The sequence below is a fragment of the Taudactylus pleione genome, unplaced genomic scaffold (genome assembly GCF_031769625.1).
Source record: "Taudactylus pleione unplaced genomic scaffold, aTauple2 ptg000479l, whole genome shotgun sequence".
NCBI classification, from domain to species: Eukaryota; Metazoa; Chordata; class Amphibia; order Anura; family Myobatrachidae; genus Taudactylus; species Taudactylus pleione.
Window position 1 is genome coordinate 14,113,348 of NW_028284881.1, and position 17,211 is coordinate 14,130,558.

Consider the following 17,211-nt stretch of genomic DNA (forward strand, 5'->3'; position numbering starts at 1 on the left):
CCCTGCACGCTAAAAGAAAAAAAATGCATTTGTACCCAAAGCATTGCAACATACTTTTGTTCCAGGAGCAAATTGCTCAGATTTTTTATTTGCTCCTAACTCTAAATCAGATTCAAAGTTTGTTTTGTATTGAGATCGAATTATACAACTATCATAGACAGACATTAAAATAGTAAACAAGGGTAATTGCAGAAAGAGAATGATACCTTCTAGACTAGGAGTCCTTTTAATCCACATCATATAATCCAACCATTTCTACATTTATAAGGATACTATTCCAGTTTTTCTTTTTTCTGTAAATTCAGGATGTACTTTTTGAATTTGAACAATGTTGAAAAAGTAGCATTGAAATCACTACACAACTGTAATCAAATTGTAATTCATCCTGTTAATAAGTGTGGTGGCTTAGTCCTATTAAATTGTGATGGCTACATTATAATATTAACAGGCTAAAATTTTAGTGACTCATTAGTATAAAGCAAATAAATATAATCCTACTTCCTCCTATGAGAAATAAATCAACTTACAAATTGAATATCTAATTTTTTATGAAAACTCAAATCTTTGATTTGTCCTCTGGCAAGGCCCAAAACCTTCCCATGCTTCCCTCTGGCTAACCTTGTCACAATATGTTGACGCTTCTGGAACCCGTTGTAAAACACAACAGGATGGAGGTACAATTTCCTAAATTTAATACAATATGTTGTATCATTATGCTTACACGTTTCCGCATTACCCTAGATCAGCGTTTCCCAAACTCATTCCTCAGGGGGGCACTAACAGTGCATGATTACCATTTTCCTAGTTGGTGCACAGGTGTATTCTTACCCACTTACATTTTAAAAGATCCACAGGTGGAGCTAAATATTTCAATTGTGATTCTGTGAGGAGCCCTGGAAAACATGTACTGTTAGTGCTCCCTGAGGAATGAGTTTTGAAAACACTGCCTTAGATATAGCCAGCTTATATAACAATATTCCCCATGAGGAAGGGGTGAGTGTTTTGAGGGGTATGGTTGCTGCTATTACAAATGTGATACTGGTTCTCCAATTGACTCTCAGGTTATCAATTTATGTAATGCTATGTAAAAACAATTTTCTCAAACAATTATATTCATCTCCAATTACAGTGTACTGCGATGGGGTCTAATATGGCCTAGTTGTATTAAAACCTTGACAAGTATCAATATCAAATACAAAACAATTGTTTAGAGTTCTGTGATTTAAAAAAAAAATGTTTTTTTCTATGTTCTTTGACAATTTCTTTTCTGCACGTTTAGTGAGCAAGAACACAACTCATTCATTGACTGAACACTTTAGAGACCACCATATGGTTTAAACTTTTTTTTTTTCTTTTCTTAGCATAGATTGTATCAATTTTCCTGAAATGTGTATTAAAAAAAACCTGCCCATGGAGTCTGTAATATTGTTGATGGGGTGTTTTCACCCTTAGAAAAAAAAAAAAAAAGGACTGTCCTATCTGAAACTATTGAGTGGTACACCTTTTCTCTAATGCAAGGTTATTACCTAGAGTTCTCATGTCAATAGACCAATGGTTCTCAAACTCGGTCCTCAGGACCCCACACAGTTCACTTTTTCTAGGTCCACTGGTGTATTAATTACTCACACATTTTAAGAGATCCACAGGTGAGGACCGAGTTTGAGAACCTGTGTGATAGACTATACATTTCAAGAACATGAATATGATGATAAATTGAACAATCTATACTAGACTGCCTTTTCCAAGTGTTTTTGTTATTACCTCAAATATTAATTACATTTCATGTGGCTATGGCACATAGCACTGACCCGGGTATGGGTCTTTCTTCTTCAATGTCCACAGGGAGACCTCTGGGTGTAGGTGATGGATCTGGATCCGCGGCACCACACAGTTAAAGCTTTCAGCTCCCATGATGTACCGGTCCATCCTCCATATCCCCTACCCCCCGAGGCACCTCAGTTTTAGTTGGTGCCCAACTGGAGTCGGGTCACTATTAATGCAGGGGCCTGCTTAAATGCAGCCCAAAAGTTACTTTTATTTTATGATTTTATTAGTTTTTACTATCTGCAGAGCGCGCAGCAACAGACTGTCCATAGGACGTATGTGCTGACGCTCAGTCACCCCGCCGGCGCCGCAACGCCAGTACTGATCTGGGGATCTCGGCGGGCCCCCGTGGGATAGCCCTGACTGCGGCTGGACGTACGGGGACAGCTAAGGCGGTCACCGCTTGTGACGTTTTGGCAGACATACCTCTGGTCTCAGGGGACAGACCAGAGGTGCTGAGTGTGGCCGCAGGCCTTCCATACCCTGCATTCAACTAGACAGCCAGGGACATTATTGGTGTGGGAACCAGTGTCGCAGGGGTTAATAGCCAGGGGAGATGGCTTTCCGGGTTTTAGCGGCTCTTCGGCTCAGCGCGCCTTTCCACTGCGGTCTGGCTTTGCTGAGCTGTTCCTCCTGTGGCCACGCCCCCTCTGAGGTCTCCGGTGGCCATTTTTTTGGTGCACTCGCAGATCTCTCAGGACAGCTTGTAGTCCAGTCCCCCTGCATACCTCTCCCTTGGGTTGGTGTATGCAGCACTATAGTCTTCCCAGACTGAATCTGGGCAGTTGAGTGTAGTGCCACTTTGCAGTATACTTTCTGCGTTGTATGTGACTTATGCTAGCGGTGCCTGTCTCTTTTTTTTTTCCTGTCAGCATATATCTATACCTTTCCTCTAATTCTGTCCTAATACAGGTGTAGTTAAGGTGGTTCTTTTAACTCACATATATAAAAGAATATGTGAGGTCTGACACATACTGTTGTGTGCTGCACTGTGCCATATTTAGGCAAAGGGCTCCGGAAGCTTACCCAAGTGTCAGACAGGACCAGTGTTTTTTTTTTCTCAGACTATTACTTTAACATACAGCTGTATTCAAGGGTTTTCCTGTGCCTTATAGAACTAAGTATTTGTGAGGTTTTGTCACATACATTCGTTGCACTGTGCCATATTTGGGCTGTGTGCTCCTGCAGCTTACCCAGGCATAAGACAGGACCAGTATATTGCTTCCTACTAGTATACTACACAGTGGTTGCATTATATCCAGTGCCATTTACTCTGCAGCTATGTCTAGCAAAGGCAGGAGTATTAACAGGCATTTGCCCCCATACTGCTATCAGGCAAATTATGGGCTGCAGGCTTAAGTGAGGAGGATTTGATAAGGCTACATATAACCCGGGCTCCTTTGCTCAGGTACTAGCCACTATTGCAGACCGCCTAGTGGATCCGGCTGTAATGCCCACATTGGGGTTGTCACATCAGGTTTAGGCGATACAGGTACTTCCTGTACCCCCACCATGGGTAGACGTACTCTCTAACTTAGTGCAGTCTCTGATGGCTACATCTAATGCCTTTCAAACCATGTTGCAAGGCGGGAAGCCTCTACCCAGTAAACCCTTTACACGTCCTGTGTTATCATCACAGTCCACGCACAGATACTGGTCTCTCTAACCCTGACTCCCCTCTTGAGGAGGATGAGAGTCGGTTATAAATTAATATTCCTGCCTTGGTGCGAGCAGTCAGATCCATCTTGCTAATAGACTATGACGAGCCAGCCCCTAAATCTAAGCACCCTGTGTGTAAACAACAAAAAGTAGCTTCAGCAGAATTCCCTCTATCGGATCAACTAGCTCAGGGGTTCCCAACCACGGTCCTCAAGGCACACTAACAGTCCAGGTTTAAGGATAGCCATAGTTGAGCACAGGTGACTTTTGTACTTTAGTTATTTTGATTTAACCATTGTGCTGAAGCATGGATATCACTAAAACCAGGACTGTTAGTGTGCCTTGAGGGCCGAGGTTGGGAATCACTGAACTAGCTGAACACATGGCTGCAGCCTGGCAATTGCCTGGTAAGAGGTTGCTACCACAAAAATGTATGACCTCATGTTACCCTTTTCCTGTGGCTCATTGGCAAAATGGGGAACCCCTTGCCTAGGATTCCCATATTCTGCATTAAATTACAAGCGCTACGTTGCCTATTACTATACTTCCTTAAAGGATCCTATGGTTGGGAAGGTGGAAGCTTGCCTGAAATCGATGTACTTACTTTCAGGAGCTGTTGCACTTCCAAACAGGGCTATGGCATGGGTGGCTAACGCTATAGAAAGCTGGGCTGATGCTATTGAGGACTCTTTTCCCTCAGATGCTTCTAGGGATCAGATGTCTTTTGTTACTCACATTCGAGATTTAGCTTCCTCTATTGGAGAAGCAACATTTGATGCCAGTCTCCTAGCCTCCAGGGTTTCAGCCGCCGTAGCCTGTGGCTGCACTCAAGGAAGGCAGATGTGGATACCAAGAAGTGACTTGAAGGGTTACCCTATAATGGAGAGATCATGTTTGGCCCTGACCTTGACAAGATTGTAACCACGTTGGCAGCGCCGAAAATTGCATTTTTGCCTTCAGCTACTTCTACTACACGGCCTTGGACTACATCTTTTAAGTCCTTTCGTCCTCAAGGTAAGCGAAAAGACCAGACCTTTCCTAGGCGGTCGGCCTCAACGAGGGCTGCCAAACTCAGAACCAAGCAGACCTGGAACACCAGACGCCCTGCTTCTAAACCTGAGGATAAACCCTCAGCCTGAACCATCTGGGGGGTTCCCAGAGTGGGAGGCCAAATTCTTCAGTTCACCCAGTGCTGGTGTCTAGCCACCACAGATGCTTGAGTAAGAGAAGTGGTCTCTCACAGGTACGCCCACTAATTTCTCAGACTGCCTCCCCACCAGTTTTTCTACACAGGTTGGACCCGAACAGGGCCTTACACATCCAGGAAGCTATACAGTCCTTGCTGCAAGCAGGGGTAATTATGCCAGTCCCACTATCTCAGCAGGGACTGGTTATTATTATACTCGCTGTCTGGTTCAGAAGCCGACACTCCATCATCCTAGCTATGGAGCCTGGGGACTTTATGGTACCACTGGATATTCAGGACACGTACCTATGGCGTCCTCTCATCAGCGTTATATCCGATTTGCTATACTACAGCAACACTTCCAATTTCAGGCTCTGCCCTTTGAAATGCCCACAGCTCCACAGGTGTTTACCAAAATTATGGCTATCATGGCGGCCTACCTGCGTGGTCTGGGTATCCAACTGCTACCATATCTGGATGATCTCTTCATCTACAGCTAACCATTGCTTGCCTTCACAAGTACGGATGGTTAGTCAACTGGAAAATGTCCTCCCTGAATCCCTCATTGATTCATCTAGGAGCACTGCTGGATTCTCAGGATCAGAGAATCTTTCTGACATCAGGCAAGATCTCCACACTTCAACTACAAGTGCGCAGAAGTCTCCACAATTGCTGAATATCGATCCACTCGGCAATGCAGGTTCTGGGATCCATGGTGTCCACCTTTTGACATGGTGTAATATTCTCAGTTCCATTTCAGGCCTTTGCAAAGGCCTGAAATACTTTCCAGGAGGAACGGGTTACCCTATCGGATCAGAGCTCAGATGATGGTGCTCTTCTGGAGGTGCGTCTGTCTCTATCTTAGTGGCAACAGATATCTAACCAACAGTCGCCCGTTTTGGATCCCGGACTGGGTAATCCTAACAACGGACGCCAGTATCCGGGGCTGGAGCGCAGTGACTGGTCTGTACTCCTTTCAGGGCTGTTGGACATCAGTCGAATCAACCCTGCCAAGCAACATATTGGAACTTCACGCTGTCTACAGGGCCCTCAAACTGGCCCAGCACATTCTTCACGGAAAACCTGTATAAATTCAGTTCGACAATGCCACAACAGTGGCTTACATCAATCATCAAGGAGACACTGAGTTGGGCAGCAATGACAGTCGTGTCACACATTCTGACATGAGCAGAGGGTTGCCTCCTGGTCATCTCTGCAGTGTTCATTCCAGGAGTTCTCAATTGGGAAGCAAACTTCCTCAGTCGTAAAGATGTGCATCCCGGGGAATGGTCTCTTCACCTAGAAGTATTTCAACTCCTAGTGAGCAGTTGGGGCCTCTCAGAGGAAGCCCTCATGGCCTCCTGACACAATCACAAACTGCCACTGTACGGGTTCAGAACAAGAGATGCCGAAGCCTTTGTAGACACATTGTCAGTTAAGTGGACCTTCCGGTTTGGATAACTGTTCCCGACGGTCTCCCTTCTTACTCGTGTCCTGCGGAAGTTCAAACAAGACTGAGGTACTGTCCTGCTGGGGGATCCAGCTTGGCCTAGACGTCACTGGTACTCATATTTTTGGAGTCTCACCATCGACACTCCATCCCTGCTGTCTCAACGTCTGGACCTGTTGTCTCAGGGTCCTTGACTTTACCCGGACCTGGGTCGTATGTATTTGACTGCGTGGCTCTTGAGACATCCCTTCTGAGGTCTACAGGATTCTCTAGCTCTGTAGTCAAAACTATGCTCAGAGCGTGTAAGCCAGCCTCTGCTCGGATCTACCACAGAGTGTGGCCTATTTATTTCCAATGGCGTCGTACCAGAAGCTACGATCCTCAAGTGTTAAGGCCTTCCTTCAAGTTGGATTGGACCTTGTACTTCGCTTTGCTTCACTGAAAGTGCATGTCTCTGCTCTATCCATTTGGTTCCAGCGTAGACTTGCTCCCATTACCGGATGTCCACACCTTCCTCCAGGGTGTACCCTGGATTCAACCTCCCTTTGTCCCTCCAGTGGCTCCGTGGGATTTGTCAGTAGTTCTTCGTGCCCTCCAGGGTCCTCCATTTGAACCCCTGAATTCTGTAGAACTCAAGTGGTTCACAACAAAGACTCTTTTTCTTCTGGCTATTGCACTGCCAGGAGTGTGTCAGAATTTGGGGCACTCTCCCTGTCGTCGTCCCTTTCTGATATTTCACCAGGACAGGGCTGTGCTTCGCACTCGCCCTGAATGTCTTCCTAAGGTGGTTTCTAATTTCCATATAAATCAGGAAATTATAGTACCAGCCTTTCAGTCACCAGTCCTCTCGGCTGGTGAGGCCTCATTCGATGTGGTCCGCGCTCTCAGGATTTATGTGGACCGTACCAGTTCCCTTCGGAAATCGGACTCCTTGTTTGTGCTCTATGGATTTCACAAGGGATTGCCAGCCAATAAACAAACATTGGCCAGATGGCTTTGTATGACTATCTCAGAGACTTACTCACAGGCAGGCCTGCCTTTTCTGGCTTCTGTTACTGCTCATTCTACTCGGTCTGTGGGTGGCTCACTGTGGCGCCTCGACTCTTCAGCTTTGTAAGGCAGCCAAGTGGTCTTCTATTCAGACCTTTCTAAGGTTCTATGCATTTGATACCGTTGCCTCTCAGGATGCTTCCTATGGGCGCCGGATTCTTCTCTCAGCGCAGGAGCGTCCCCACCCTTAAAAGGACTGCTTTGGGACATCCCGAAGATCTCCCTGTGGAGCCTATGGACCCTGAAGAAAAAAATGACAGTTATGGTAAGAACTTACCTTTGTTAACTCTTTCTTCGAAGTCCATAGGGTCCTCTGGCTTCATATGGGCTATATTTCTGGTCACCGGTTTCCCGTCTCCTTCTCTGTGAGAGTGTGATTCTTGTGTGTACCAGTCTTCCTTCTCTTATCCTCCTCCGACCTTTGGCTACTTACCAACTGAGGTGCCTCTGGCTCGGGGGCGGGTATAGGGAGGATGGACCGGTGCATCATGGGAGCTGAAAACTTTAACTGTGTGGTGTCCGGGATCCAGATCCATCACCTACATCCCAAGGTCTCCTTGTGGACTTTGAAGAAAGAGTTAACAAAGGTAAGTTCTTACCATAACTCATTTTCTCTTTCAACCACTAGGGGACACTGGAGGTGTTTACGCTGGGGTATAGAGGCGTGGATAACTGGAGCTGGCACTTGAAATAATTTAGAAGTGTGAAGCTCCTCCCCCTCTATGCCCCATCAGCCCTCAGTTTAGAAAATGTGCCTACTAGGAGCTGGTCACAATTTGCTGTGCTCCAGCAACGCATATATTTTATTTATTTAGGTTTTCTTTATTTTTACATCTTTTGACACTTTTAGGTACCCTTCACCACCTCTCTAAAGGTGGGGTCCGGGTACCTGGCGCCCTGTCCTTATAGGAGGCAGGAAGGAGTGCACAGCGCTTATACTAAAAGCACTGACAGCTCCTTACCGCCACAGCACATTCTCAATAAGGAAGAGAGAAGTGCTGAAAACACTGCAGAGAGACTCCATCGGGGACCACGTGGTGAGTAAACACCTGTGCATCCCCCAGCTCCCAGCCCCACCGCTGCCCAGCGTTATTAAATTCTTAGTGTGCTGGGCAGCTAATGCAGACGCCTCCCTCCTCCCGCTGTTAAGGTGCTGAAACCCGATCTTACAGGGGCGCAGGGCTCCTAAGCAGAGTATCCTTATCCCCGCTCTTACACTGCACGCGGGGCTGCTAATGCAGAGGCTCCTTATCCCCGCTCTTACACTGCATGCGGGGCTACTAAATGTTCAGATCACGTCGGGGTCACGCGGGGCTGCTAATGCAGAGGCTCCTCTCCGCACTATTACAGGAGGCGCGGGGCTGCTGACTGAGCGCTACAGCGCGGCACCCAGCTCTCCCTCTCCCCGCTGATTAAGTGGCCTGGGGCAGCTAATTAAGTGCGCTACCGCACGGCTGCACCTGCTCTCCCTATCCCCGCTGTACACATGCGCCGGGGGGAGGTTACTGGACAGACATCTTGTATAGCCCTTTAGGGCATAAAGAAGGGGCGGAGCTTAAAGCGCGGGTCTCTTTCCTCTACGCGACAGCGGCTGTATACAGCAGGGCTGCCGTTCTCTCATGCACAGCAGCTCAAACACTGCAATCTTCTTGTAATGGAGATGCAGTAAGAGACACAGAAGGCAGGACTCCTCTGCTGCCATTCCTGTGCTGCAGGACAAGTACATCTCCTGATTACATCCTGGTAAAGAGGCTGTAAGTAACTGGGGTGTAAGTGCAGGGGAGTCTGATCTGTGGGAGGGGGGTTTCTCCTCTGTGTCCCACAGCCTTCTTGTTTATCTTGTCTGTGTCTTTTCTGTTTTATGCTGTTTTTCTGGGTGACTGTGTACCATGTCCAACAGAACCAAGGCTTCTCAAAAGCGGTTTGTCTGTTCTAAGTGTAACAACAAACAGACCAAGCCACATGCCACGGGGTCCAAGCCTACGGCCACACCACCCTGAACACGCCCGACCGCGTCTGATCTCGGAAGCTAAGCAGGGTCAGGCCTGGTTAGTACTTGGATGGGAGACCGCCTGGGAATACCAGGTGCTCTACGTTATGTGATGCTAACAACTGACCCACAGATGGCGATTACTAACTCCTACACCGCCATGGGCCACTGACGTGGTAGGAGTTATGTCAGACTTAGCAAAGTTGGTTGAGACGTGCAGGTCTTAACCTCCCTGGATAGCTGGGTTAACCAAATCTCCAGACACCCTGGGTCAGGTAAGGGGTACAGCGGTGCCTGCACCCTTCACTTGCTACCAAAAAATAAAAAAAAGTCACAAAAGCGTACTCTAACGCATGTTCTCTAGTCAGAAGAGTCAGTCGAAGAATTCCTCGATGCGCGGTACTTATCCGGCTGCATTGCTCAACAGATGCTGTCTTATAAGCGGTTCCAATTTCTCCATGATGGAGAAGTGGGAAACACCTCCTATAGATGTTTCTGTTTCCCGTCCCTCTAAGAAAACAGCACTTCCGGTGTCGGGAGCTACTGTTTTAAAGGACACTTTGGATCGTAGGTTGGAGACAACACTAAGATCTATATATACCGCAGCGGGAGCTCAACTTAGACCTACCCTTGTTACCGCCTGGGTTAACAAGGCTGTGGTTTGCTGGGCTGACCAGTCAGATTAGTGCTTGCAAATCTGCGTCTGCTATTTCAGGATCCCAGAAGACCTTATACTGGACATTCGTTTCATTCCTTTCGAGCGCCTCATTCCTTTCGTGGTAGAGCCAGAAAGTTCCCACGCAACCAGAGGCGGCAGAGGTAAAGGTAGTCCTCACGGTTGCACTTAGACCAGAGCCTAAACCAGTTGAGCAACAGGTGGCATGACTGTCTTCCGTCCCACCTGGGGTCTCCTGCGGTGGGACCCTGCTTACAAGAATTCAACTAGTTTGGAACCAGACCTCTTCAGAACCGTGGATTCACAGTACCGAATAGAATTCGAAGCCCCCCCCTCCAACTCGGTTCTTCACTACGAATTCTACAGGAGTAGTCTCTAGTGGTGTCATCTGTGCTAGTTCCGGAGCATTAGCGAGGTATGGGGTTTTTACTCAAACCTGTTTGTAGTGCTCAAACCGGATGGTTCGGTCAGACCCATACTAGGCCTTAAGTCTTTAAACCTGGATCTGAAGATGTATCGTCCAAACTCATGTCAGTCATGATCGCTCTCCTTCGGTCATCAGAAGTGAACATCGTGAGCTTGAAACCAGGGGAGTTCCTATTATCCCTGGATATCAAAGATGCTTATCTCCTTGTTCCCATTTGGGAACCACACCAGGCTTTTCTGCATTTTGCCATATTAAGATCATGGCCGTTCAAGTTATCCTTGGCTCCCCGCATAATACCTTATTTGGACGATCTGGTGCTCAAGGCTCCATCGTTATCTCTTCTATTAGATATGCCTTACTGACCTATCACACTCTAACCCAACACGGTTGGATAATCAACTTCAAGAAGTCAAATCTCAATCCGTACCAGAAACTTCTATTTCTGGGCATGATATTGGATACGGAATCACAGAGGATTTTTCTTCCAACAGACAAGGCCAGGGATATCCTGTTGTTAGTTCAGCTGGTCCTCAGAACAAGGTGTCAATGCTTCTTTGTCTGCGTCTTAGGAAGGATGGTAGCTGCCTTTGAGGCACTGAAGTTCGGCCGGTCCCACTCCAGGGTTTTTCAGGTCAGGGTCTCATCTGCTTCTACAGCGACAGATCCGTCTGAGCCGGTTAGCACAGTGGCCCTTCTCTGGTGGACGCAATCCACCAAATTTTTTAGCGGGCCCGGAAATTCGGAGTGGGAGACTGGATCATCATAACACGGATGCCTACCTCCGAGGATGGCAAGCAGTAGTCCTCAATTTCCACTTTCATGGTAGATGGTCTCCTCTAGAACAGACGTGGCCCATAAATGTGTTGGAACTCAGAGCGATTTACAATGTTCTGATAGAGACAATAGAATTTCTACAGGCTTGTCCGGTAACAGTTGAGGCCGACAACGCGACGGCCGTCGCTTACATCAACCGCCTAGGGGGAACTCAGAGTCGCATGGCTATGCGAGAAGTAACTCAGATCCTCCGGTGGGCTGAGAACCAGTCAGTAATCCTGTCGGCGGTATTCATTCCGGTGTGAACAACGGGGAAGCAGATTACCTTAATCGACAAGATGTCCATCCCGGGGACTGGATGCTTCATCTATCGTGCTGATACGTCGATGGGGAGGTCCTCAGGTGGACCTCATGGCGTCACGACTGAATTGTCAGCTCCCGGTATACGTGTCCAAAACTCGAGATCCGCAAGCGGAAGCAGTAGATGCTCTGACAAGTCCGTGGATCTACGACTTTGTTTACCTTTTTCCTTCTATTCCACTTCTTCCTCGTCTTCTACAAAGGATAAACAAGAGACAGCCTCTGTAATTCTCGTGGCTCCGATCTGGCTTTGGTTGGTTGTCGGACCTTCGGTTCCTATTGTCGAATGATCCGTGCCCCCTTCCTCTGCGCCTGGATCTTCTACAGCAGAGCCCTTTTCATACACCCCAACTTAGCACAACTGCGTTTCGCGGGGTGGCTCTTAAAACTGATATCCTAAGATGCAGAGGCATCCCAGACGTGGTTATTCCTACCATGATACGCGCCAGAAAGCCAGTTTCGACTGTGCATTATCATCGCTTCTGGCGTGCTTATATCTCAAATGGTGTTCCAGTCGGTGTCTTCCGTCTATGACTTTTCGTTTGTCTCGGTTCTGCTTTTCCTTCGGACGGGTCTGGATTCTGGCCTTCGTCTGGGAACCTTAAGGGTGCAGGTTGGTGCCCTTTTACATTTTCTTTCAAGGGAAATTGGCCCTCAATCCTGAGGTGCAGACGTTTCTTCTAGGGGTCTTGCATGTGCAGCCCCCTTTTGTACCTCTAATAGCTCCCTGGGATCTAAATTTGGTGCTTCTGTTTCTTTAGTCGCCCATGTTTGAACCTTTTGGAGGAAGTTGATCTTAAGCACCAGTCTTGAAAGAATGTCCTTCTCCTGACTCGCGCTTCGGCTCGTAAATTTTCAGATTTGGGTGCTCTGTCTTATAGCCACCTAGGGGGGAACTCCAGACGGTACCGCCTTCCTTCCCAGGGTTGTGTCGGCTTTTCATTTCGATCAGCCTCTTGTGGTACAGTCGTCGGTGAAGGACTCTGGTGGTTCTTCTACCTTGGATATGGTTAGGACTTTCCGCATCTATGTTACCAGGACAGCGTCCCTTCGTAGTCTGAGTCGCTTTTTTGTCCTCTATGTTGTTGTTCGGAGGGGTTGGCCAGCATCTAAGCAGAGTTTGGCATGTTGCATTTGGCTGACTATTCATCAGCCTTATGTTAGTGCCGACCGTGGGCCTCCTTCGTCCATTTTGGCTCATTCCACACGTTCTGTGGGTGAGTCATGGGTGGCCGGTAGAGGAGCCTCCACGTCACAATTGTGCCGTGCGGCCATTTGGTCTTCAGTTCTCACGTTCATCAAGTTTTACAAATTTGGTACATTTGCTGCTTCGGCATACCGTTTTGGCCATCTAGTTCTGCAGGCGCCGCAGAGCGCTCCCGCCCATTGGGAAAACTTTGGGACGTCCCCAGCGTAAGCACCTCCAGTGTCCCCTAGTGGATGAAAGAGAAAATGGGATTTTGGTACCTACCCGTAAATCCTTTTCTCTGATTCCACAGGGGACACTGGACACCCACCTCTGCGCTCTTTGCCTGCCTGTTCGGCTTGTTCCGTATGTTGTATGATTCAGTTATTGTATGATGTTCTCTCCTTTTTATTACTCAGCTTGTTCTCCATCCAAGGTCTTTCATTTTCTAAACTGAGGGCTGATGGGGCATAGAGGGGGAGGAGCTTCAGACTTCTAAATTAATTAAAGTGCCGGCTCCAGTTATCCATGCCTCTATACCCCAGCGTAAGCACCTCCAGTGTCCCCTGTGGAATCAGAGAAAAGGATTTACCGGTAGGTACCAAAATCCCATTTTTTGTATAAACTCTACAATTTTGCTACAAGCATAACTCACATATTAAGGACATTGTGGTCATCTCTGACATTACCCCGCTGATATCTGGAAGGTGGTTGTCAAATCCAGGTTATTTAAGTGTACAGGTTGTTTGAACATCTGCTACATAACCACAGGTGTTACTTTTTGCACTCTAAAACAGTCGCTTCCTATAAAATAAAATGTTTGATGTGTAAAAGTAAATGCTTTGTATAGGTGATTGTGCATTTAATTTATGTTGACTAAACAATGAAAATTATAAATGAATGCACATCTCTTCACAGATTCTTTTCAGAATATGGATTTCAGTACTACAGTGACTGCAAACATTTTGTACTGATGAATCATAAAATAATAGTTGTTTTCTCCAAATCCCTCTCTCGCTCCTTTTGCCTGGAAGGGATTAGGATGCTGTCCAGAATCACAGCAAGGTTGAGAGACATTTCCTAAAACAGAAATGGTGGAGTGTGTATCTTCCCTATCTGAAGAGCACTCAAAATGTCAGAGTTGCAGATACTCAAAAATAATTTGGATTAAAATCTGGATATTTTGTGCAGATGTCTTAAAAAGATAAGAAGGGCCACAGACCCACAAGATCACCAGCAAATCGTACACCGAACCATTCCAAGGTCAGAAGAAGGCTCTGCACAGACCTAGAGGGAGGTGGGGATTGTTCCAAACATTGCTAATGGACAATGGTAGACTAGAGATGGAGAGGTGGCCTTTGCAGATGTTTGCTGAAAACATGAGGGCAGGTATTTGTTCATTAGGGCATTTCTAATACTTTTCAACAAACCCCAGGGGCGAGATGTAATGGCATGCGAGTGTATAAAAAATGCGAGTTTAGAGTTAATGTCACTTTTTCTTTTTTTTTTTTTTTAACACACTCGCAAATGTAATCGGGTGCAACTATAGACTTGCATATTTCTAGCTTTACTATTACTCACAAAAAAACAGTCTTGCATCCAGATGTTTTCCCATTCACAAGATAGAACTCGGGCAATGTAATAGAGTGCAAGTGCTTCACTCGCACACTATACTGTCTGAAAATTTGCAAAACATTTGAAAATACAGGGTACCCCAGGCCTGGGCTGGAGACGTGATTGGCTACAGGGATTCTAGGCGAGTATGCGTGAATGTTGAGTGTACATGTAAGCTTTAATAAAACGTTACAGTCAGTGTGTGTGCTAATTTTTTTTTTATTTTTCTTTTGCAGGTGAACTACAGGTACCAGCGGGCCCTGCATGCTGGTACTTGTGGTTCTCCAAGTACCAGCATGCGGGGGAGGCTTGCTGGGATCTGTAGTTCTCCAGCAAGACAATATTGCTTCATCTATTCTTTGCACCACACTATAATCAACTTGGTACCCACTGGCCAGGGGTGCCCTGGAGAGGGGGACCCCTTTATGGGGGGGGGGGGGGGGGGGAGAGGTCCACACCTCCGCAGAAATCCTTGGCCTGGGCTGACTAGCGGTCACGTGTACTGTTTTGGCCGAGGGTTTAAGGGTTCCCCCGGCTGTGGCATTACACCCCCTGCGAGCATCCGGTGCTGGTTATGGAATATACAGGGGACCTCTACTCATTTACATTTGGGACCCCTTGGATTCTGGGAACCTATAATTTTTGCTAAAACTTGTAAGTGTAGGCTGTCAGCTTGGGATGCTGAATGGGATGGTTTTAGAGGATACTTCACAATGAAAATGTATTTTATGGTAATAAGTCTGCCTCTCCCCCCCCCCCCCCCCCCCCAAAAAAAAAAAAAAAAATCACGAAACAGAAATGAAATACATCAGTTTTCATTTTTACAAAAAGTCCTCACTAATTTTCTTGGTATACGGACTCATGAGCTAATAATATAGACTCCCAGGTATCTTGCTTTTTTTTTTTTCACGTCTGTTAATTTAGGAAGTAATCCCTCGAGGGGTATATCATCAAGTAATAGCTTTGGACTTTGTGGTGTTAGTTTTGCATTCTAATAGAGCATTGTAATGGTCCATGGTGTTGACCAGGCTAGAAAAGACAAAAACGCAGCTGTATGTCTGGGGAGGCACTAATGTTGGCTGCAAGGGTTTCTGTGACAAGGGCAAAAATCAAAGGCAAAAAAGGAACAACCTTGCTGCATGCCATTTCTGGGTCAGGAGAACCATTGATCATGACACTTGTAGGGGTATTCAATATGGGTGCGATAACATCGTTTTTTGCGTTAATATCACTTGTTTTACTTTTACACCCTATTCAATTTCAAAGACTTATCGCAGTTTTGACAAGTCTTTGATAAAAAACGGTGATAACTTTTCACCATTGAATAGGTGTCGAAAAAAAGTGCAGAATTGGGGTTTAGGGGTGCAGGCTTAAAAAAAAATAGCCTGCACCCCTGAGATTGACATTTAAAAAAGAACTGTGTCAAAAAAAAGTTTTTTAAAAATTAGGGACACCCCAAAAAATTAATTAAAAAATTGGGGTGCAAAAAAAAAAAAAAAATGGGAAAAAATTGTTAAACAATAGGGAAATAGGTTCAGGGCTATTCTGCAAGTATGCGGCAGATGTTTTCTAGAATAGAATTATAGCAGCAGGTGCACAAATGCAGAATTTTTTTTAAATTACTTTAGGGACACCAAAATGTGCTAGTACCCATTTTCATGTACCCCAAATTTGATGGGACCACTTAAAAAAATGAAAAAAATAACCTAAGTGCTCTTCTGCATCACTTCAATGTCGGGAAAAAAGCACCTGCTGCGGCTATTTAAATCCCCGACTTTCAATTAAAGGCTAAAACGGAGGTACCCATAGTTATCCCCCATGTTTTTACAACTTTAGGGGGGTCTTACAATTATTTTAAGGAAAAATTCGTAACTTTACGCAAATCCAACTTCGGAGTTTCCCGTTTTTGTTAATTTGATATTGAATACGGGGATAAGCGGGAGCGCGCACCATACCTTTACGCAGAAAGAAACTCCGATATGAAATGTTAACTTCGCCACGGAAGTTAACCTTTCATATTGAATACCCCTCTTGCTAAGTATTGCTTTACATGCAGCTTTGTTTTTTTAAGCGACATTTGCTTTTAGACTTGCGTATTCAAGTTTGCATGTATGTTTTATTATTTTGGATAGGCATGGTGGGACCAAACCTTAGCAAATGTAACTTTTATTGTATATTATACTGTAGATGGAGAGATTGTACAGAGTCACCACTATTAAACAGTAGCTGGGATGTCACACCAAATTAAACTAACAAATTAAACTAACATGTTTCTAGTATAAAACAAATAAGAGGTGCACTTTATCGAGTCATAGTGGCAATAGTTACATTACAATCTGACATGTTGGTTTGCCACATTCAGAAATGTGCATTTTTCAAGGATTCGCTTGGAATCCAAACACACCCAAACTTCCGGTATCCGAGTAAATCCAAGCGGCGGCTTGGGTCTTCCCGCCTGACTCGGATTCCACTTCAAGGCAAAACATCATCCTCATGGGTTTTGGATTCTATATAAGGTGCCCCACGTACGGGATACCGTGCCATTTTCTTGTCAGACACGCTGCTGTATAGGCTGGGCTGTGTCCAGACTTAGTAACAAGCCTATGCACTCTTCAGTCAATGTGTACGGGGGCGGGGTGTATGCTGCGCTGTGTCCAGTAGAAAAGTTCACGTGCATATAGAAGCCCTGTGGCTCCACGTAGTTTGAATTGAGCTGCAACAATTTTATTTTTTTTAAAGATAAATTCTATTGTACTGATTAGTACACTTTACCATAGTGCGCTTTGTTCACGTGCATATATAAGCCCAGTGGCTCCACGCAGTTTGAATTGAACTGCGACACAAATAAAATGGATAAATTCTATTGTTTGGTGCGCTTTACCCTAGTGCGCTTTGTTCACATGCATATATAAGCCACGTTTATAACGTTCAGTTCAGAGAAGAGCAACCAAATTCTGTCACAGCTGCTGCTACCAGTCAGGATGATGACGCTAGTCCCTCAACATCATCTACTAA

The 17,211-nt window shown here is 45.9% G+C and overlaps 1 pseudogene; it reads left to right on the forward strand.

Annotated features, from left to right (window-relative positions):
• The first annotated feature begins 9,147 nt into the window (after positions 1 to 9,147).
• LOC148502997 (5S ribosomal RNA) lies at positions 9,148 to 9,266 on the forward strand (annotated as a pseudogene).
• The last annotated feature ends 7,945 nt before the right edge of the window (positions 9,267 to 17,211 follow it).